The sequence below is a fragment of the Acromyrmex echinatior genome, chromosome 9 (assembly GCF_024713525.1).
Source record: "Acromyrmex echinatior isolate Ae372 chromosome 9, ASM2471352v2, whole genome shotgun sequence".
NCBI lineage: Eukaryota > Metazoa > Arthropoda > Insecta > Hymenoptera > Formicidae > Acromyrmex > Acromyrmex echinatior.
This window is the reverse complement of record NC_141860.1, coordinates 12,415,137-12,439,552: the sequence shown is the minus strand read 5'-3', so window position 1 is coordinate 12,439,552 and position 24,416 is coordinate 12,415,137. Positions and strand designations below refer to the sequence as shown.

Sequence of the window (24,416 nt, the reverse complement as noted above, 5' to 3'; positions counted from 1 at the left end):
TTTATTATAAACCTCATATTTTTTTTCATCAATCTCCAACATAGAAATTAGATATTGCATCAAGGAGACCGTTCATATGAGAACGTAATATTTCTCAATCCTTGATTGTAGACGACTCCTTAATAATGGAAGCGACAAAGTTTTGTTGAGATCCATTGGCGGGAAGTTGTCTAAGCTCGGTTGTATCAAAGTTCAATTACGCCTGATGCGAAAGTTCTATTCAAAATTGTGAAATTACATTATTATTGGCGAATTTCCTCACTCGATACCTTATATTGCATTTTTAACGAAAGATAAATAAAAGATGGCATACCCCTATCCATATACACTTTCAAGAAAGTAGCTTTCTAAATCAAAATATATAAATACAATCTCGCTGCACTATCACTTTTTCCAATCTCCTTTTCGTTATTTGCAACATTGTTAAAATGTAAACATTAACATACTAAATGAATAATATGCAATAGAATGTTCAACATACTAAATGAATAATATGCAATAGAATCTTCTCACCACAAAATATACGTAAATAAACAAGATATTTAGAAGTCCCTCTTTCACAAATTTATAAATTAAATATTTTCATTCCTTGCAAGTTCTTAATCCTCTACAACCTTATCTGATACTAAAAATGATCCAAACTTTTATATTTTCCGAAATAATCTCTTATAAAGATCTTTTACAGACTATTTGTTAAAAAAATGTAGAAGTTTTAAAAATAAAGCGAAAATCGAAAAAATAAAGATTATTTTTTTCTATTATTAATCGTATTGAAAAAGTACTTTTTTAAAAGATTACTCTATTTCCATAGTAAATTAAAGGAAAAAATATCATACGCTACATAGAAGCCACGAAACTTTTTTTTGGTTGAACATCGATTTGGGTATACTAGATTGTACAGTTGCACTGTGAAAAATTGAAATGCCCCACGTGGAGCTGTTACACGATATTGGTTTTTCGTGTCGAAATTTAATGCGTGTTCGACCCAAATGGACGATTCTCTGCGGCAAAATAAGACAGATTGAAGACAAATGTTTTTGCACAATTACGGTCATACTCGCGATATTAAACTGTATTTGAAAAAAAAAATGATATTTGAAAACAGACACCTGCTGTTTAAATAATAGCGTCTACAATGGGAAAAAAATAACGATGAGAAGAATAACGCGGAAAACATTCACGTATCCGCTTGCTAAACTATCAAATGTATAGATCGTACCGTAAACCATGTCAAATGAGTGGTTCCATTACACTGTGAGCATTCACACGTGACAATTAACGCAAACGATCGTTTGTATCGTTACTTTCCGCACCACCACGCTCATAATTATCGTTGAATATCGTATGAATCTTGTGTAGTTATGTACACAGTAACTAAATAAACACATCGTTTCACTATCTCTGTATATGTTTTTCATTATGCCAATCAGTTCCAGAAAAGAATGCATATGTTTTTCATAAAATAATTTATTATTTATATCTCGCAAGAAAACTCCCAGAACAATTTGTCAAATTATTTTCATAATTTTTCTGAGAAAAATATTAAATTATTACTACTAAACAAAAAATGTTACGTTTCATTTCAACAAAAATATATTATACCTTGTAAATATATCAAAATATGTAAAAAGTTTATGGAAGTATAAAAGACTAACATTAAGAAATTTTCTTTCAGTCGTTGATTCTTTTTACACGGAATAAATTGACATATCTGAAAAGATTTTCTCTATAAAAAAAAAGATTAAAAGAGCAAAATTTCGCCATATAAAATTTCGGATAAACTACTCGCTAACATCTTTTGTACACACTCGAAGATGAAAAACGAATTTTTGATCACACTTGCATGAGTTGCTATGCATTTCAATATGTATGTACAAGATAAGTTCAACTTTGAAATTGAGGACGTCGCATGACGATAGGAGTTATCGATTCATTTTCTTGCTGCCGTCACACGGTATTGTTAGCTGAAAGCCCCGTTTTAAAACGTCAGGAAAGAAAGAATTGCGCTTTAACATACACTCTTCGCAGATTTATTTGGCGATGGCTGTAATGAATCACATCGATAGAACTCAACGATGAATACCATTTCTTGAATAACAAAAATCATCAGAGCATGCGCAGAATGGACGTTTTATTTACGCTTTTGATCACGCTCAAATGTACATACGGTAATTATTTAGTGATAAAGCGACGTGACGTGTTCATTCCTCACAGCTCTGAATTAAACATTTGCTACGAGATTCATTCGATCAAATTGTATTACGAGAAAAGGGGAAAATACAGAACCACCTGCTTTTTCAACTTATAATTTATGCTGTTATAAATGTAATTAAACTGCCCTGGATTTTGCATTCTCGCCCGCCTGCGTAAGCAGCAACATTTCGCGGAAATATCAAATACTCGGAAAAGTGGCCAGTAATAGCAGCAGGAAAGTAGCTCAGTATCTACGAAGAAGCTCTTGGAGGAAAATAACGCCTAAATGATTACGAAATTATAAACTTGCGTTGTTTTATGAAACAATATTTCTCATAAAATACAGGATCATTATATATAACGAGCCAAAACGTGCAAGAAAATAACTTAATAAAAAATTATGGAATTTTTCATGACAATCTTTCTTACAATTAGAATCGTCCGTCTACACAAATATGCAAATACAATTCCATTTCTATCCAGCACAGACGATGTCATCGTAACAAATATTTGTTAAAGTTAAAACTGATTGTGAGATTTCAGAGAAGTTTCGAATTGATATGAAGGATCGTGAAACTAGATCATGCAATCTCGACGTGGTGCATTATCCCGATTACGTAATGCGACATCCATCGCTTTGGATAAATTGGAGGCACACGAATCCGTCCGCAAACATCGCGTAGACGTTGAAATTCAAGCCGTAAACCAAGCACTTGCAATGTTCCCAGCGCCATGTTACACCACGAACACAAAATGTATTCCTACATAACATCGTGCTGCATATTTCATCAGAAAATTGCAAATACGAAATATTTAATGTATTCTCTAAAATTATATATGTAAAATATTATCATGTACGTATAAGACAGATTTGTGTTAATGGATTGCATGATTAGTATTATTGTGCATGTATTGATAACTATTATATATTTTATTTTTCAATAAAACCAAGGAACTTAGATATCTTCGGATGAAAAATAATATTACATCTCTATTTTTATGTTTTTGTAGTATCCCGATCGTTTGAAGATTTTCAATCTTCAAACGGAATTTTCAAATATTGGAAATGGTTTCTGATCACTATCTGCAAAATGCAGTGGGCCATAAATGTTGTTCCATGTATATACATGTAACTGCGAAACTCAAAGATGGTACGAAATTGCGGGATAATAGAACTTCGGAGACTGCAGCGTACAATATTCCCTCGAAAAGAGACATTGGCCTACGAGACAAGCTATAAACGCAGCCATATTACACTCCGTCGAAGTCGCAAAGCTTTTATTAGCAATATACCAAAACAATGCAGAAATGATGGATACGCGAATATCCATTGGACTCTACAATACACTGTGCATGCAAAGCACAAATAATATTAACAATAATATTGTTTATGTCAAAGGAAGTAATATATCTGCAATTATATATGATATTGTGTGATCGTTGCGTAAGATACACAAAGAGCTTTAAAATAAATCATATTAATATTTTATTCCTAATTAATATTATATTATATGTTTGTGGACAAAAGAGAGTTTAATCATAATAAATAATAACATATAATTATATACACATAAATAATAAATTATATATTAATAAAATATATATATATATATATAAATTGTACAAGAGAAAAGGTACAATTTATATAGCATAATATCACGTGTAATATATATATTTTCATTAAACAAAATGAGAATTATATAATTTTAATTAAAACAATAATGATCTAATTGATAAATTGAAAAATGGCTTATAAATATCACATATATAATATTATACCTTCATATAAATAATATGCATATATAAACTCTATTACTGCATTCCAGCAATATGTATATGCGTTGATTAAGATTAGGACAATATTCATAGTCCATTCTTATTTCAAAATCCTCTGAAGTAAAGTCTTAGGATAATTCATTTCTAGATTGGTTATCAGAAGAAAAAATTTTGCTAAATGATAAATATCATGATAGATAATCAGAAAATGCTTCGAAGCATTTGTTGTTTTAAACACATATATTTATTTAAAACAGTACAGTGTTTAAAACATGTTTTAAACATTTGTTTTAAATATAAATGTTTTAAATATAACAACCCTGCTCATTACACATAAAACGACATAAGCTGCATAAAAAAAGCATATTAGCATAGCGAGGCCGCTGGACCAATGAGCATTTTTATTTAAATCAACATAACATTTTTATACCGAATGTTCATTGATCTAACGGTCTTATGTCATACAGCTCATGTCATTTTGTGTTTGATGGATTCTATATCTGCGGCTATAGAGCTATTGCGAGATGTATATCGATGCATTGTACATAGGCAGAACACTGCATGTGTATAGAATCACATGAAACGGCAAGAAGGTTGCGAAGGGCAGTAGGAGGAATCAGGAAATTCGAGAATCAAGGAGCTACTCTTGTTACACGATGAGTCACGTCGCTGAAACTGTATCCCTTTCCATCCCTTTCAAACTATACGAAACTCAGATATGCTTAAATCGTAAAAGTTCTATTTCGCTCGGTCAATACAAATTAAATTTTCAACTTCTACGTGATTAGAAAAACAAATTTCTGCCATTGTCGCGGCAGAAAGAAACGTTTCTTTTCGCAAATAATCACAGAAAGTAACTTGAGCGATCCGTCAAACAGCTAAAGATTCCAATCACGTTTTTTTTTCTTTTACGAACGAAAGAGAGAAAGAAAGATATGAACGCGCTTTCCCGGGAGTGAGGAACTTCCGATAAAGAATAAAGTAGAAGTAAAATGTATCCGCCATTGGGAGATCCGAGCGAAACTTTATGTATCGAGGTGAATTTCAGATACGATCCGACTGTGGCGAACTGATATTTACGACGACGTCGACGGCATCCATCTATGGCATTTTATTTCACGCAGGCAATACCTATTGTTTGCATAACGTGATATCTCAACCCTTACGATCATGAATACGTAATTTGCAAATGATCCGTCGCCAGAGCTTAGGAAATTCTATTTTCAATGGCAAACTTGATTTGCATTAAGATATCGGGATAATCCAACAAAGAGAACATTATCATCATAGCAGTTGAACTGATTCTTTAAATTAAATGCAGAGTAATCACTAATTTTGTTATACACTAATATACTGTTTATACTAATTGTAAAAATATCTAAAATCATTATTTGGAAAAATATATAAATAGTTCATCTGAGTTTAAATAATGATAATATAAATGTAATAAATTAAAATATTTACGTACTAATAAATTAAATCGAATATAATAAAAATAATACGAGTTAACACCGGATACTTAAAATTGATATACAAAATTTATTTACATTTAAAGTTTAAAACATTTACGTTTCCTTTATTTATATCTCTTAGACAATAAACTTTATATACCTACACAAATATAATGGTATTGTGGAATTAATTTTTTAGAAAGTTACAAAATATCTATTATAAATATTTATAAGATTTCTAATCTTGTAGGATTAATATTAAAAATATTTTCATATATTATTGATGCAGCAGTATAAGACATATTATGCAACAACCTGAATGTGTTCCACATGCCAGATATACTTAATTATGCTTGTTAAAACTGTTTATTCTTTTCTTGTAAGCTTAACTTATATAATGGTTATGAATACTACACTGTTTCATTCGTCGAAGAATTGATTGTATTTGCTGCTGGAAAAGATTCTCGTCGATCCAATTATTTTTCGTGGATACAATTATTTCCTTGTCGATTATCATGTACCTACACGTCATTTTTCATGATTCTATTCTTCTATATAAATTCACGTAAGAATGACGATCAAATAATTCGATATATTACATCTTGCAAAATATGTTTATCGTCCCATAAAAAAATCATTTCGATCAATTTTTATTTTACCCGCCTGCATAAGACGTATCTGATAGTAGTGACACAGATTACATTTTCTCTTACAATTTACAAGTAAATCTTATCAAATACAAAGAGAATCTTTTCTAGACAATAGAACATTGTGTCAAACAGATTTTTCTAGAATTGTTCACTTTGGAAAAAAAAAACAAGAAAAGCAATATGCAAATTTTCAGAAAAATTTCGCATTTATGGAATATCTAGAATTAATGTAAGTTTCTTTCCGATTTCAAATCGGAGATTTACTTTTTGTCGATATGACATCAGCAATATACGGAGAAATTTCTCTGCTAGCGGTGCAGATTAAACTCGCGAGGCGTGAAGCCAAATCTTAGAGCGCGGAAACGCGCTAGAATTCTCTTATTGTTCGTAATTCTGGCCTGCCTTTTGTTCGCAAATCGAGCCAGCGGACGGACACAGACATGAGGAATGAGCACGCGGGAACGGGTCGAGAAAAGAAGACGCGAAAGACGAAAGAACTGCCGGTGCAGATCTCCTCGGTTACTGCTAGATAAATTGTAATAATCTGACAAATACAAAAGACAGATTCCCGTTGCTCTCCTGTGCATCAACTACATATTAATCATCGCAAGATTCATTCATGTACTTAGTGATGCACGCATTGCCATTAACCGTGTTAGTTCCATACGTATTCGGATCTGCTGATTATTTCAGATGTAGTCAGTAATCTTATCCTGACGAGGGCAACTAACTCTTGAGCTTATTATCTCAAAAAAATATCGAAGTGCACCCATGAAGTGTTTCACTTTGATCTGAAGTTAACCTAAGATTAAATCACTAAATTGAATTATTTAATCTATAACTTAGGAATTAACTCTGATTTATAATTGACAACGTAATTGTCGATAATTTATTGCAGTAATAATTGTAGAGTCACGCGTTGGAGCGATGATGAAAAAACATCAAATGGAAGAGTGTCTCGGAGTGAGATAAAATATGTGATTACGATCGGCAAGATACGACATGGTCTTGTGTCGAGTTTATCGTCGTAAATAAATAAACGATTAGTCATACGATTATACTGAATAACTATTAGAGAATAATTATAGTAAATGACTTTGCTTATTGAACGATGTATTATCCATTTATACTCGATTTTTCTCCGATCATAATTATGTAACTCGGTGTGCTCAATTTTAATGATATCTTTATTAACACTCTTTTCGATCGCGCACAGTTCTTATAGAGAATGTCTGTTTTTGAGGTTAAATGATGTTCAATTATAAAAATCGAACAGTTCATTGCTAATCGGAACACTAATCGACGACTACAAAAATCGGTCAAAAAGTGTAACTATAATTCCTAATAATTAATATGACACAATTGGCTCATTTTACTCGTTTTCACATTCTATACATTTTACTTATATGTTATAAAGTTGACGCATGCTTACAACATTCGCGCCCCGGTGTTCTATAAACCCATATAACATATAACGTCATCATATCATCTCTACGCTAAAGCGAACAATTTTATGCTAATGTTAAAACTGGTTGACATAAAACATTGTTTTTTGTTTTCATAATGCTAAAACAAATAAACAGGTAATGTAAAACGTAAAAAGATCTTTAAAATGCTATAAAATAAAAAAAATATTTTTTCATCAACGATTCTATTAATAAAATATTTAAAAGTGTTTTCATTAATGAATCATCTCAAGTAAACTATTCTTTATAAATTCTTTATAAATTATAATATTTTTAGTATTAAATCTAATTGCATATATTTTTAATATTGATATTGAGAGTCGAATTATAAAAAATTCTTTCAAAAATAATCAAACATTTTCTAAATAATCATAATTCGAAAATCATTAAGATTAGAATACAATAAAAAAAATAATGCTTAAATTTTTTGTCGTTAATTTTATCAATATTAAACAATAAACCACCTTAAAGTTCTTGTTTTATTTTAATAAAAATTGTTTCGCACAAACTAAACTAAAAAAGTTTATATTAGTATAAAAATGATTTAAATTATAATATTGTATCGATAATTCTATTTATTTCTATATGTATAAATTGGAAAAATTTCTTTCTAAATTGAAATAAATTCTCTAAAGGCGCATTCACACCTTAACAGAAAAGCAGAAAGCAGAAAAGCATCAGCCAATCAAAACTCGTCCTAGTAGTCGATCATTTCGGCTTTCTGTACTGCTTATTACCAACACGAATTCTGATTGGCTACTGCTTTTCTGTCAAGATGTCAATGTGCCCTAAGACATCGAATCCGACAAGCTTGATGTTTGCAATATCTTTTCGGAGGCCATCATTTCAAAATTCCTCGACATAGTTTCCTCAACAAGCTTTGACGTCATCCTGCGCACCGTTATCGCATCTCGAAGCACGCAATAAAGACATTCGCGAGAAGGTTCTCTTCGAGACGAAGAGAAAAACGTTGATACGCATATAAATGAAATATCCGACAGGTGTCGGACTCGACAGGATCCGAACCACGTAGATCCGGACCTGGGATAAGTCCAGGGGTAAACGGGGATGCACGTCGAGAGGTCGACCAAGGGTAGGGGGATGGCAAGCTGGTGGCTGCGGAAGCGCGGGTGAAACGGGGACAGAGATGGTGTTGGGTACCTGCACTCCAACGGCGGTTCGGTCGGTCGTTCGGTCTCGTCGGTTGAAAAGGGGCGGTCGGGTAAGTTTGCGTTGGCGCGCGACCCATCAGTTCCTCGCGAGCCGCGAGCCGTGTCGCACCGTGTTAGGTGTGAATATGCCGCAGCTCGTCTGCTCTCTCGTAGTATCTCTCCCGTGCGTCACGCACCTGTCGCACCTGAATGACTCAGTTTCACGTTGGTGCACGCGCGTCCTCTCTGCTCCGAAAAAATTTGCACACGCGTACGTGACACTCCTCGTGACACGTTCCTTCTGATCGAGATCAAAAACAAGTCGACTCGTCGTAGACTTTCATTCATCGTCGTTCGACAATTGTCGAACTGACACAAACAGTGCGTGATAATTAATTGCACTCTCTTAGGATGACTGATCTTAAAAATATCGCGCAGAATCGTGAAATTATATACGGTGCATTTAATGTGACAATCTCTGTGGCTATTATTTGTGACTTGAAAAGAACTCATTCATCAGAAAATCAGGAGTGCGTAAAGATTTTAGTGAATTTATTTTAAAAACGTGGCAATGCGTCGAAACATTTGATTAAGGTCAGGATAAGGCATTGTGAAGAACGCGGTGTGTGAATTGGTGAAATTGTGTATACGCACGTGCCTTCTTCTCTACACGCATTTGTTGGGTTGACTTAAAAAGATTAACCAATGATTTGCAATTTAGTTATCGTTGTTTTAACGTATATTTAATATTTCATGAAAAAAGATTAAAGAGCAAAGACTCGTTACACTGTTACCAATCTCGTTGCTCCTTTCTCTGTTAATTTTAATCGGAACAATAATTCCGGACACCAGACAACATGTAATAAATGTACGGAAACGAGTATACAGAAACGAAACGAGAGAAAATCCACTGATTAACAAATGCGCTCTTAAATTAATCGATCGCGGGCGAATTTGTAATTAAGGTCGATAAAACTGTCGACCTTGTTGGAAAATTTCAACGCGTGTCAGATTATTGGGACAAACAAGTACAGAATTCTCTCGAAAGCAAAAGCACGCTGTCCTTCGACCAGTGCATCCCCTCCAGCGATTCCCACACTCTACAGCCTCGGCGCAACGCGTGATTTACTCTGGGTAGGAGAACCTCACAACGAACTGTCTCTTTGTTCACGAAAGTGAACCAAAATCGAGTCCCCGAGGTTTAAACGTCAATTCGGATCCCACGATTCCGAGCCCAACAGAAACGCAGCGCGTCGACCGCCACAGTACAGCCAAGTGCATCAGCTGGCCGTTAAGCCGTTCGAATTGTTGCGAATCGCCACACGAAAAATCGTGAGTATTTTAAAAGCGTTGGGTTATATATCATTCGCCAGCACCTTTCAAAGCGAAAGGACTTCCTGTCGCTTTTGTTAAATTTAATTTACTCACAGGAATCTTCTTTTTAAACACATGCCATGTCTCTAATTACGTTAACTTGTATCATTGTGAAATAATCACGACACGAAAACGTTATTTTTCATAGAAATATCGGTCTCTAAAGATTTCATGAGGAAAATTTTATTCTGAGATTTTAGAGAAAAAAATTTCTTTCCTCCATGACGGTGACAAAGGAACCGCTTTAAAAATACAATAATACGATTGTCTTTTATTTACGGGTAGTCCTGGAACGAAGCAAAAATACTTCGTCATTGTACTTCCAAAGGGTCGGCATAAAAACACAGCGCTGTTGGATGTACGAGTAAAATCGCGTTGATGAAAATTAATAGTTGTCAGACGTACAAGGTTTAATCATGCCACAAATTTCAACATTGAAGCGCAAGAAATTCCAGCGTTATTGCAAATAACAAATAGCAAAAGGGATTAGTTCTAGAAATGGAGTGGCATGCACGCTACATCGGTCGAATCGCACAGCGTTATTTATTTTTAGCAATGTCGTACTCTTTTAGCAAGTGAATAATAAAGCGCTTTCATTGACCAGGTGACGAAGTGGAATTGAAAGATTCGCCTGAAATCAGAGGCGGTACAAATTCGCGCACGATCGAATCTATTCTTGGTCGTCCACCGTTTTCATCGTACCGACATTCTGCGGTTACAGCGTTCTACTTATTTTATTTTTTTTTTTAAAGCACATTTTAAGCTCTCTTAAGAGATAAGGTCTTTGTAAGGTAGAAACTGAATTTTCATAACTTTCTCAAAATTATCTTTCAAATTATCAATTTCAATGTAACGATAACATTAATTGCAACTTAATATGCCATCAAGATCGCTGCCTCCGGTTTTATTGACTACGTGCAACACAATTGCAACACTTAATGTATTTCAGTCTCTTCGTTAGCATAAAACTTTTTCTTGAAACTTCATAGTCAATTATTTGCTCAATGAAGCGATCGATGTAACTATAAGTCCAACGCATGTCCAAGTCGAATTTGCCAATGTAAAAATGAGGACTTTCCGGGTAAACATCTGACTCACATCGTTTGAATCTTTCTCAATCACAGATAAATGTTATATTCGAAACTTTACCCACAGAACTATACAAGTGTGACGATACACCGATACCATTGTAACCGCGAGATTTTACCGAAAACCGCATCGCGGTACAAATACTACAATAATACTGCCAAACCGAAGTTCGGAAGATTGATAATACCCGTTGTCGGGTAATATAAATAAAACTCGTCATTTATACTCATATCGCATTATTTAATGCTGTGAATTAAATCACAATTTCGCTAACTCTTCAATATTCTCTATAATCGAAAAATAACAATTAGAAATGTAATTCAAATACAATTGTTGGTAACAATGAATACAGCAAAACATTTAATTGTGCATAATTTGAATTCAAGATTGATAAATAATTAAATGATTTAGCAGAAATGCAAAGTTGAAGTTTTTACAATAATTAAGATAGAAACTACGCAAGAATATCGATCGACTGGCGACGTAAACAAGTCGTAGCACTGTTTCTGTCGAAGTTTCCTCATGAATTCCGCGAGTGTTTCAATCGTTTTAAATTAAGACGCATGATTAGACTGCTCGTGCAACGTCATGCGTATCGTACGAGCGCAGGTGCCGATATTGCAAGTATCATGTGCGTCAGAGACTGTGACTGTTAACAAAATCATTTTAAAAACTGTGTGCGAGTTTAATAGAAAATTGTATTTTCCATCTGCACACAGACAGATTTCTTGCGGCTTAAATATTTGATGCGTTTTTTTCATTTTTCTTCTCATCACTCTTTCTGTCACTCTAATACAGGTATATCGAAATTTACGTCGAAGTGAGTTTAAAAGCTCGTTCGATATTTAAAAAAGAAAAATGAAAAATTCTGCATAAAAATTAATTAATTAATGGGTATTACAGAGCGTGAAAGTTAAAAAAATGTATTATCAATTTCTTTAAATTAAATTAAAGCTACTTGCCGAAATTTGAATTGAAAATATTTTCTCTCGACTATTCTAGAACTTCTAAATGAGAATCGATTGTAAAGTGCCGACAATATAGCAACCCTCGACGTCGTTTAGTTCTTCGTCTATTCAAACTGACCGTGTCTGATCCATTCTAGTGAGCTTAGCCACTGTATCTCGCTTGAGAGTCTTTTTGGCGAAATAACCTGAGGATACATTCAATCGAACAACGCCAGGATTCTTCGGTAGCTAGCGATGCATCGTTATGCATTGTAATGGGACTTCGGCGAAAGAGTCCGGAAAAGCCATCGCAGATGGCTCCAAATGGAAGGAATGAAAAACGAGAGCAGGGAAGGGATGGCGCGAGGAAACTCGACCAGAGAGAAGAGCCAAGAAAGGGGCCGAATAAAAGAAATTCTGACCTAGATCGCGTGTTCTTTCCCTAATCCAGTTCTCGCGACTCGACCTTGTGATTCTCGTAAATATTTCGGCGAAAAGTCCGGCCGAAGTTGCGTGAGAAGAAACTCGGGCATGGCAACGCGCAGATTGAAATAATCAAGACTCGAATTGGACGATAACTTCGGATACGAAATTTCGCGATAAACGGATATAAAACAAATGAAGTTAACAAACTGTACATGATAAATCGTTTTGACTTCAATTACCGTAAATATTTCTCGTTTATGAGTTTGTGGAATGAGAATAGCATGAAATGGCTAAAAAATATATATTTTTCCTCTCTTACTGAAATCAATTTTTCATTATCAAGTTCATTGTGTAACATAAAAGCGCAATTTTCTGTCGATTATCTTCACGCATAAATTTAAATAAATTAAAGATGACGATGTGACGCACATATGATATATTGCAAAATGAAAGAACTGAGATAATGCATATAATAATACGGATAATAGAATCTGTGATGTATTTAAATATAATATATTATATGCATTAACGAAAAGCAAATGAGAAGCAGGCAGTGACAAAATTGGAATGTGGCACACTTGTTCGTGTCAGAGCTATATTAAATGTTATAACGAAATTAGCTCGACAGATTGAAATTACCGAACGCTTTGCGCAATGGTAAAAATTTCATCGATTTGCCACGATTAAAACTAGAGTGAGTGTAATCGTTCATTACGTGCCCAAGTGCGCATTCACATGGCAAAGGATGATGAGCTTAACAAGATTTATGACAAATTCTATCGAAATGATACCGTAATGTATCCTAGCATATGACAGCTCGTGACAGCGTTCAAACAAGATTAATTCCCTGCTGTTATGAGAACAAATCTACTTGGTCCTGAAGGGATCCTACATGCAGTATCAAATTTTAGACAAATTGGCTTATGTGCTACATGTAATTTTATTTGAATATTTAAAAAGAAAATATATTTGAGAGACATACAATTTAATTCATTCAAAATTTGTCTTTACAGAACAAAATCACCGAAGTTTGTAATGAAAGTACAGATTAATGTGATTTTATATTTTATAACACTCCTTTGTTACTTCTATGTAAAAGAGATTCTTTTACATAGTTAAGCATCGTTGATTCTGGATTATATAGCATCTCGTAACGTTACACGAATAGTTCGTTTATTATATTAGCATAGACCGTACGGGTCCTTCAGCTGCATCGAGTGTTGCCTTGACATCGGCAGTTGCGTCAGCATGAGTAACATTTCGTGGCTATATCGACTCGATTATCGTCTCGATGTTATTCTCAGCCGCGACGACAATGCATATATGCAATCCATTCGAGATGCATCGATGATGACGATCTCGAATTGAAGGAAAGAAAATAATCTTCAAAGACAAAAAATCGCGCATTTGAATGTATCGTGTTTAATTTCTAAATGTAATCATTAAAAAAAATTTGAGACTAAAAATAATAATGCGAATAAAAATATAACACTACTCGACAAAATTTAATTTTTACGACATAAGTATGAATAGGCATTTTCGATATATTTTTGCTAAACACGAATCCACGTCCTTTGGCTATCATGTCACAATTTTGGTCAAAATGATGTCAAAAAGATCGAAAATAACAATGTTGAAGGTTTTTGTGATGTTGCAGCACGAGTAGCAAATTTTTTTCTAAATTTTATTATTTTCGTAAGTAAAAGTATCAACTTTTAGCTTTAAAATGCATTTTGTTTCGTTTCAGTATAACTTTTTCTTTCCGATATATCAATTTAAAAATAACTCTTTTCCTTGATATATTATATATATATTATATTTATTAAGCGCATTTTGTTCTATCTAAATGTTGTATTTTGTTGAAAGTGCTTTTGTACTTACATAATATATCGGAACACACTAGCAAACCGCAATATGAAATACAAAATACAATACGAAAGAAAAAGTATAATCTTGAATCACATATTAAAGATTATAATATTTCTGCCATATTGTATTTTATCAATTTCATATTTTTTTTATTTAATATGATACAATTATATATTATGTAAATACAAAAGCACTTTTCACATAATACAGTATTCAGATGAAACAAAGTGTCTACGTCATGTATTACAAAAGAGCTATTCATAGTCGTGTTGAAAACTAGTGTTGGACAGTGTAATTAATAAGTTTGACGCAAAAATGAGATAATTAAGGAAAGATTGGACAAGGATTGTTTAAAATTTTAGATGCGTGTAGCAACATTTGTCAAACCACTGGTAAGTTCACTTGCACGTGAGAGCCAAAACCTCTCCATATTGAGAATAGAGGCGAGTGTGTTTTGTTTGTGAGTCATTGTGCATTTTATTAGGTAGTTGTTGTTCATGTCACAGAGTAAACTTCACCAACCAGTCACGTCATTAAATATAAATCGAATATTTTATACCAATATAAACAGCATCTATTATTCTTCAAGTTGGAGCTAAAATCTTTCTTATTTTAAAGTTGCTCTCGTTTTATATCTTGTTTTTTGTTGCACATCATTCGACAGTAGTATTGAGTAATGATAGTAGATGATATTGGACAGCTTAAGCAATGAACGAGACTTGGCTTCTGACAGCTGTGTTTTGTTCTAAGAATACAGGGAAGATAAGAGGCAAATAGAAAGAAAACAACATGATATTAGCTGTTAAAAGAATAAGAAGTACAGAAAATGACAATAAGAGAAACAAGTGAGCGATATTCTGTTCCGAAAAGTATCATAAAATGGATAATTTTGACCCAATCGGGATAACTTTGATGCAAATTTTTAAAAAACACTTATGCCCGTTTCTATCTAAGAAGTATAGATTAACTTTAATCTCTCGATTCAATTTATTTTTCACCTTTTTCTAATCTTTAAAACTAGAAAAAGGTGAAAAATAAGTTGAACTGAGATTAAAGTTAATCTATATTGATGAAAATGGACATTTAAACAATGTGCATGTTCAAAATCAAGATATATACATAAAACATTTCAAAACATTTCTTTGAAATGTTTTTAAGAAATGTTTTTATCTTATGTCCAGATTTTGACATACCATTTGAGTATTATCACTCTGATTTTGGGCCAAAAATTATTCTATTTTATAATACACTAAAAAATAATAGATTAAAAACTATTGAAATTTTACATAAAAGCAATTTTCTCAAATATTCGCAAAGACTTTGATAATTCAAAAAATCCAAATTTAATAAGTATATTACTTGCACGAATAGAACTGCGAATGAAATTCCAGATATAACTCAACACCAAAGATCTATTATGAAAGAACACGTCGACGCAGTTATACACTGAGAAAAAAAATTTGTCATTTGATTAAATTAATTTAGTTGGTCTTTCTTTCATTAAAGAATGTACGTATTTAAGTCAAATATAATGTTTGACTTAAATACATATATTCTTCATCGAAAAAAATAAAGACTAATTGAATTAATTTAATCAAGTAAACAATTATTGATTTAGTCAAATCGATAATTTTTTCTCAGTGTATGATTTCATACGTTCAATATCCTACATAAATATAAAAGAAAATATTTGTGCGATTATAACGTCAACGAATCAACTAGAAACTCAATAAAGCAGTGATTTGGTAAACAATTGATACGCGCTTGCATGCTCAGCATTGTTATATGTATGAAATGTTGAGGGCCGCAATAAATCTACCATGTGGAATAACGCGGAATCAGACACTTATCTGCTCTAAATAAATCGCCGCTTCCCTCGACGGCTCATCCTATCCCCGACGCCCATCGTTGGATTCGAGGGTGGAAACTCGCGAAACGCGATTACAATAGATAATACGTTTCGCCTTATATGCTGCAGGCAAGAATGCAAGGATCGCGTGCAACGAACATAGCCAACCACCACAACCCATCGTCTGCTTCAGCTTCTACTTCCTGATCGAACGAACACGGAGTGCGAGAATGCGTTTGAATATTCTTAACGTTATCTATGCGAGCACGCAAATATCACCCTTCGGGCCAATCGTTTCTGCACTTCTATTCGCGCGATGCGGCTTCCGGATACTTCTTATTTTTTACACGATCTTTTTCTACTGATATTCTCGTCTATCAGATGTGACTGAGAATACAGGATTATCCAAGAAATCAATAAATTGGGTGAACATTCGAAACAATAAAGTATGCGTAATATAAACAATAATAACAAAGTTATTATTATTGCATATTTTATCTATAATTATATTCTTGAAATTACTGAATATTATGTACGTTGTTTTTAAGAAATCTAATCAGTTTTGTCATAATTTTTCTCGATTTCTCTTTAACTAGTAAAAATTTATTTAAATTTTTTATAACAACAATTACTAGTATTAAAGATATAGTGTATATATCCTTGCGAAATATATATATTGGGTTGGCAAGGAAGTAATTGCGTTTTTTTAACTCAAAGTTGTATATACAGTATTTTCGTCAATAATGAATGAAATTTAAATTTAAAACAAGGGTTTTAAAATTTGAAATCTCTACTTTTAAAAGCTTACCACATTTTTTAAGTTTATATGATTATATATTTGGTAATTTTTACATACCCAAAACTACAAGCTGAAAAAGATGGAAAATTTTCTTCTCACTTTGTGATTTGTAACGTGCCCAAAACAAATTTGAGAAAATTTTTGACTACCTATCGTGAAAGCTTGATACTTTTCCTACAAAATCGTTTTTTTTTTAAATATTCCTACGATTTTTGGTTACTGAATTATCACGGATTAAATAAAAGAATCATTTTGACTTTAATTGCTCATAACTCCATTAAAAATTGTCGTATCACAATTAAAAAAAGAGATTCTTAAAGCTGAAACTTTACTCTATCAAGATATATTTATATTGATAAGAAAGTAATTTTTACTGATAGATGCCTTTTAAAAAAACATAATTATTTTCTTGCCAATCCAATATCTGCAATAAAATTTTGAAACTTAAAACTTTGTTGTTCATCAACAATTTTACAATTTTGCTTAAATTCTTTAATCTTTATTTGTTTAAAATTATACGTGCCTTGCATAAAAACAAAAGTATTTAAATATTATTAACATTTAATACATATTAATGTTAAATTTAATGTAATATCTTTTCATATATTTGTCAATATATTTAATTACAATATCAAATTCAATATGAATAAAAACATGAATTCGATATAAATAAATAAAATAATTTGCAAAAATATAGGTGCGTATCCGAAAAGATAATAAGACAGTTGAAATGCTGTTGCACGAATGTCTCTCTTTGTTTATACGAGATTTATCAATTGTTAAAAGTACAGATATTAATTGTTGTATAATAATATGCTTTAACTAATTATTATATGCTATTTTAATTCCGCAGCTGTAAACGCGCGTGCATATACCTATTCAAATTAATTCCCAAACTGATTCTTTGTCTCACTCCAGTAACGATCTTTCTTACAAAAGCCTAAAAAATATATTCTCCCACATATAAAATATGTAAACCACTCTATCGATAGAGTGGCCCATATTTTTTGCAGAAGAGTATATTTTAAAAAATTGAAAATTATTTTTTTATGACTCTACGATATTTATTTTAAGATTGAATAAGTGTTAGAAGTGTAGTATTTGGAATTAATAAAAAAATACATAAATTAATTTATCGATAATACCAAATTTTCCTGTAATATATTCTAAAATAATAAGAATTTTTAAAGAATTCGCAACATTCTTTAACAAGATTTTTGTCTGTTCAACAAGCGTAAAAAGTACATGTCTTAGGATCAAACAACCGACCTCTCGCCGTGTGCATCTAAGAATGACATTTCCTTGCCATCCTGTTGAGTCACTGGGCTATCGTGCCGAATAATAATTCTGACTGCGTAAGATTTTTGGCATCGGAATTCTTATTTTCACTCAAGAAACCAGCTTACGCGACATTACAGCCTGTTAACAGGCGTTTATTCGAATTCTCAAGGAATGCATGGTCGACGAAAATTGCAGATATAAATATCATAGCGTTTTCTTGATTGTCAATCTACTCTCGAAAACTTTCAATTTTAATAATGTCAAATATCACAGCATGAGATTCTATACTCATTTATAGTCAATTCTCATTCTATTCCTTTCTCAATTAATTATACAAAACTATTCACATATTTTATCATCACAATAATAAAATGTAACCATAAAATAAATAAATAAAATATAACTATAATTTAGTCTGCTGCAACTTGATGCGGTAGAATGAGATTGCAGTATTTGATTAAGTCGTTTAAATTATCTTGACCTCCCTAGTTTATGGTAATTTCGTAAAGAGTCTGCACTTACTGCGACCACTGATGAATCGGTACGACAGACTGATAAATAATCATAATTGCTATCCAGAATGAAAATTTAGTAGCAGTTGCAATTTTATTCCAACGTTTTTAAATCTCATGTCAACTTTATTTAATGCCATGAAAAAATATATACCTTATTTTTTATAAACTGTATTTTTTCAACAAATATATTTTTTCATTGGCATCCGATAATCTAATATTTTCTATCCTCTTTTCTATTTTTAAAACAGTTATCGCATAAAATTCTCGCTAAAATAATTATACTCATAATATATTCATTGTTCGCTACATTTTGTTAAAAGCATATCGGATTTACGACATTGGATGGATTATGATATTGGAAAATTTTTTAATACAAGCTACACGAATTTGTACAATACCGAAGAGAATATGGTAATGAAAATTCAGGCGCTGTAAATCTTTCCAAAGAAAGCCGAAACAGCAAACAGAACAATTTATTTTAGCCATAAATCTGACACTCTATTAGATTTGTGTTATGTCTTGTGTTTCACAAAGAATATGTGACATAATTCGTTTAGTCTTTGTAATGAACTGTATAATGTAAATGTACATGAAGAAAGAAAATTTGCGAAAGATAATATGGATTTTTTGTTAAATTCTCCTTTATGTAGATAGTTTGTCTAATTTATCTTTTTTATTGTTGCTCATGAATATATTTACTCTTCACATTCTTATGCTCGTTGTGTAATAAAAAAAAAGCTAATTATTCCTGTATAAATTATAATTATTATTAAAATGTTTTTTATGTAAAATTATTAGTAAAAATATTAAAGACTTTATTTTATCGATATGTGTGTGATTAAAAAAAATTTTTCACGATAATATAATTATATGTGTATTTACATACTTATTTTTACTTATTATAAAATAAAATCCTCAATACATATATATTTTATCAACGATAATAAAAATCGTAATCAAAGAAAAATCGGAGCACGTAGTATATGGTATATAGATATTTAAATATTTAAATTGGAACTCGTGCTTCGATTATCCAGATTAAGTTAGCATTATAGCAGTACTGAACGACAGACGTTAACAAAAATGAATCGCTAATTTGCTAATAATTTTTTTGATGTGAATCGTTCGTTGAAACACTTAAAATCATTTATTATTCTTATAAATTACACACAAGTAAGCACGATCAATATTCATCATGAATAAGACGACGCGTTAATTTTAACTAGCTAATTATTCATTTATAAATCGACTAAATCGAGCGACATTCATCGATTTATAATTTAATACCCTGATGATTACCAGAGAGGCGTTTCGCCATGACGAAAGTTCACGGACGTACATATACACCTGCCAAGGACGTACAGCGATTTCTGACCCCTGTTGCTGTGAATCAGATCGGTAGATGCGTCCTGTTTCGTTTTAATTTTATCTGGCGATCGAGCTATCGCGTGCGGCAATAAGCACGACCATTCACGATTCATGACGAGATTAACGACAGCGTTACTTACCATTAACGCTCCGTTGTGAAAGTCCTTCTATTTGCCACACTTTTATTGTAGGTTTTAAAGCGGACTCGGTCCAGTCGACTTAATGAAGAAAAAACGATTTCTGCTTTAATGATAAAATGTAACAAATCGATCGTTTCAAATATTTATACACGTTTTGAACACGCACATTGCCGTACGAATTTCAATTCACTGATTGATGTCTCTTTTAATCGGCGAGATTTATTTGGCATTAATTTTTTTTTCAATTAATTATCGAAATTAGTACGGACATATTACAAATGTTAATTAATATCAATTAGTAAAAATAATTTTAAAATGAATTTTATCTCGAATGTCACATTTTATTATACTATAAAAAATCAAAAATTTCATAAAGTAAAAACAGTTTGTGTTTGTATTAAAAACGGTCCATTCAAATCCTTGTTAAAATTTTGTATTGAATTTTTAACATAACCGAGTATTAATTTAATATAATGTGATTATATTATTTGAATATTTTATGCTAAATTGAGTCAATGTTTCTTAATGTAAAAATAACATAATTTATGAGTAAGTGAACAAATAGCCAAATATCCGGTGCATCCTTATTATAAATGTTAATTTTAATAAAGTAATGTGATCGCTTACAAACTGTGTCAATGTTATGTTTTTGTTAATTTTTTATATAATGCTTAACATATCCAATATCTTGTGTTAAAAAAATTTGAGTGGACCATTTGGGATACATTAATTAATTTAACACAATTTTTCCAACTGTGCATGTCACATTTCTTATATTTGTTGTGTATGTATTTAAATATAAATGTTTTAAGTGGAATATAATTCTTATAAAAATAATATGTTTACTGTGAAAAAATAATATTATAAAAAATTGTAAATTCACGAGGAGAAAGATCGCTGAGGATATTAAATAACTCCTTAAATTATGTCTTTATCTATTTGTTCTTTCAATTCCACGACTAATACATCATGAATTACTAATACGAAATTATCACAAAAAATATATTTAAGCAAAACAATTTGAGCAAATTCTCTAAACGTAGATTATTGCTTATTTTGTTTGAATAAGCGTGAAATCAAATTCACGTAAAATTGTTCAATCGTTCGACATATTCAGATCACGAAACCGAAAAAATGACAACTAATGCCTAATTCATATAAAAAGTTTAACGAAATTTTGCCGTGTTGAGTGCAAACTTCGGCACGATGAAAAAAAGGCTAAGTTGCTGATAAAATATATGAGTGCTCTACCAGTTCACAAGCAATGTAATTTAATCGGGGATCAGAAGTCGGCCAATCGCAGTATGATCGAACTTTCCTAAAATTATAGCCAACCATCGGCGCTGGCAATCGTGCGCGATTGTGTGCAAGTAAATTATCTAGATCTAGCTCGAGGATGAGAAAACGTAGTAGCGATAACAACATAAATCACTTGGACGAATTTGCATACTTCGTTATTCGTAGAGATGTTCAAGACTCCTACACATTTAATATCAGTTTCACAATTATCAACATGGAGTGGATAGTTTTACTAAAATAAAAATTTAGTTATAGATCTAAAGATAACTTTATTGGAACATCAAAATAATTTACAATGTTTAAACATTGATGACATTGTTGCAAAAAGTTTTAACATTCCAGTAGTTTAAACATCCTACATAATTATTTCGATGGCCTAAACAAAATTATTTTCAAATCTGTATTTATATAATTAAAATTTTAAATACTTTAGCAAAATTATTCTTTCCGTGAAGGACTCATAATTCATTAGTAATAGTGACACAGCTTTACATCTTTTGATATGTAAAGAAATATGAAACTAGGGCGGTATAAATCGATAACTAGGGTGTTATAAAATGAAGAAACAGCATGGATATATGTATATTTTGCAATTCGGTGTATACTGTAGAAGTTTTTCTGTTAGTAAATTTTTTTCTCCACTTCAGAGAAAAAAATTTACTCACAGAACTTCATAACGCGCGAAATGTTGCGATTTGATCTTTGCTTTCTTATGCAGAAAATATACCGCCATCCCGGACAACCGCATTCCGCAGTGATCTGTACGTAGCATTCCACCATTGTCGGCGCATTGTCGATGATGCATCTTGTATCATTCATACATACATGCAGACGTAATCCGCTGGACGTATTGCAATTTTTATTGCTACAATTTTCTACCTTTATTGGTGAAGTTCGTCAATTATTGGTCGAGTGTATTCTTGTTAGAGAACTACTGCGATTGTAAAACAAAACATATGTAATTTCTCGAATGAATCCCACAGCAATATTTGCACATTTTGTCTCCAAACACGTTTCTGCAAACCGACCAATATTTACCATTAATTATGTTATTCATAGCAAGTTGAATTTTACCAACTATTATTAATATCCATTATTTATATCATCCGATTATATTTAGGAAGATCGTTTAATCTATAGCGACAATATAATTAATAAAATTAAAAAGTATTTAAAAATACGTATCATGAATATTTAAAATTTAAATATTTTTAAAAGCGAATTCTTTAAATCTCAAACTTTAAATAATCTTTTACATAATAAAGTGGTGACAATTTAATAACTTTAGAGAACTTTAAAGAATATTGGCGTGCGTACATAACTAACGCATAAATGTATTAAGACGTGTCTGGTTTTCCTTTAAGTTTGCTTACATTGATAAATTCTCAAAAACACGAATTTAAAAAAAATTCACACAAATTAAAGAAAAGATAAAAATAAACAGAAAGTTGATTTTATAGCAATATTAAAAAATCATCTCTTACAGTAAATTATAAAATGCTCGACTCGTATATAACGATTGCGTTTACATAAAGTCAAATCTTTAAATGCTTAAGAGTTTTATTGCGAACACGAGGCGATGGCATTAACATCGACGTTACACGATCAGAATTTAAACACGTGCCACTCTTTACCCTGCGAAATTAAAAATCCGTGCAAATTCTTTTGAAGTCTAACGCACGTGGATGTAATAGAATATTTTATGCAACGAAGAATACTCGTCGTACAATCATCACCTTGAAAACTCCATGGAACTACCGCAGAATATAAACGAATTACATGTATATATAGATTTATCAAATATCTCGAATAAATGCAATTTTTCTCTCTAACAATTTGTATATACTAAAAAACTGAAATAAAAACTTTTAGTTACATCTATATAAGCTATACGTATGTATATAGTTACTAGTTACACAAAACAATTTATTATTTGCAAATCTAATAAATTTATTTATTTACTAAGTATTCAGATATAATTTTATTTGATATTTTGAATTAATATTATTCTATTTTCCTTTAATGTAGATATTAATCAAATATGCGCATTTTCAGCAACATATCCAGCAGTGATTTATAACCCATAACATGCGTTTGAAAATTTCTCCTCTCACGAGAAAATTTACGCTCTGTGAGGAACTTTGGAAACTAGTAGTGGTTAAATAACTATATCGTTCAGCCGGTCACGTTTCACGTAAAATATGATTTCGCAGTATCCCGTTCGTGGCTATTTCTCTTCTCAGACATGAGTCATCCAAAAAGAAAATCTTTGACAACGTCCAAACTACACGAAACAAATTCGACTGATTGTAAAAAAAAATGGAAAAAAGCTATCTTGTTCGCCAAGATGTAATATGGTAAATATCATTTCAAGATGTATGTATACATAAATGTATCTATGTACTCCGTATTTACTACTAGCCATTCTATGGCTAGTATCTGCACAAGCATAATCTTATGCGTCATGCGTCCGCATGCGAAGACGCAGGTGTACTTTTTATCCCGCGTTACGGTGACGGTGCAATATTTTTCTCGAAAATCTACGAGACACGAATACGCCGGGGATGATAAATGGTTTCGTAAAGATTTCATATCTCGTCTAAACATTCTTTTAATGCACGTATCTCTAAATATTTGAAACTTATTCGTACGAAAAAATGTCGTCTTTATTACGATAACAAATATCCAGTTATTAAAATATATTATAAATATGTTATAATATATTTTTAAAGGTAAAATGTATTCAATATAGATAAATTATATAACTGTACTC

At 31.8% G+C, this 24,416-nt stretch overlaps 1 protein-coding gene and 1 long non-coding RNA gene across 3 annotated transcripts in view; both read left to right on the top strand.

Annotated features, from left to right (window-relative positions):
- The window catches only part of LOC105149832 (uncharacterized), a 119,217-nt gene that overhangs the window by 9,978 nt on the left and 84,823 nt on the right, over positions 1-24,416 (top strand). The gene's annotated exons all lie outside the window — the stretch shown is intronic.
- The window catches only part of LOC147908633 (uncharacterized), a 47,307-nt gene continuing 31,646 nt past the window's right edge, over positions 8,756-24,416 (top strand). Inside the window, exon 1 of the long non-coding RNA XR_015546171.1 lies at positions 8,756-10,019. This is a non-coding gene — a long non-coding RNA (uncharacterized LOC147908633). The remainder of the gene's footprint in view (positions 10,020-24,416) is intronic.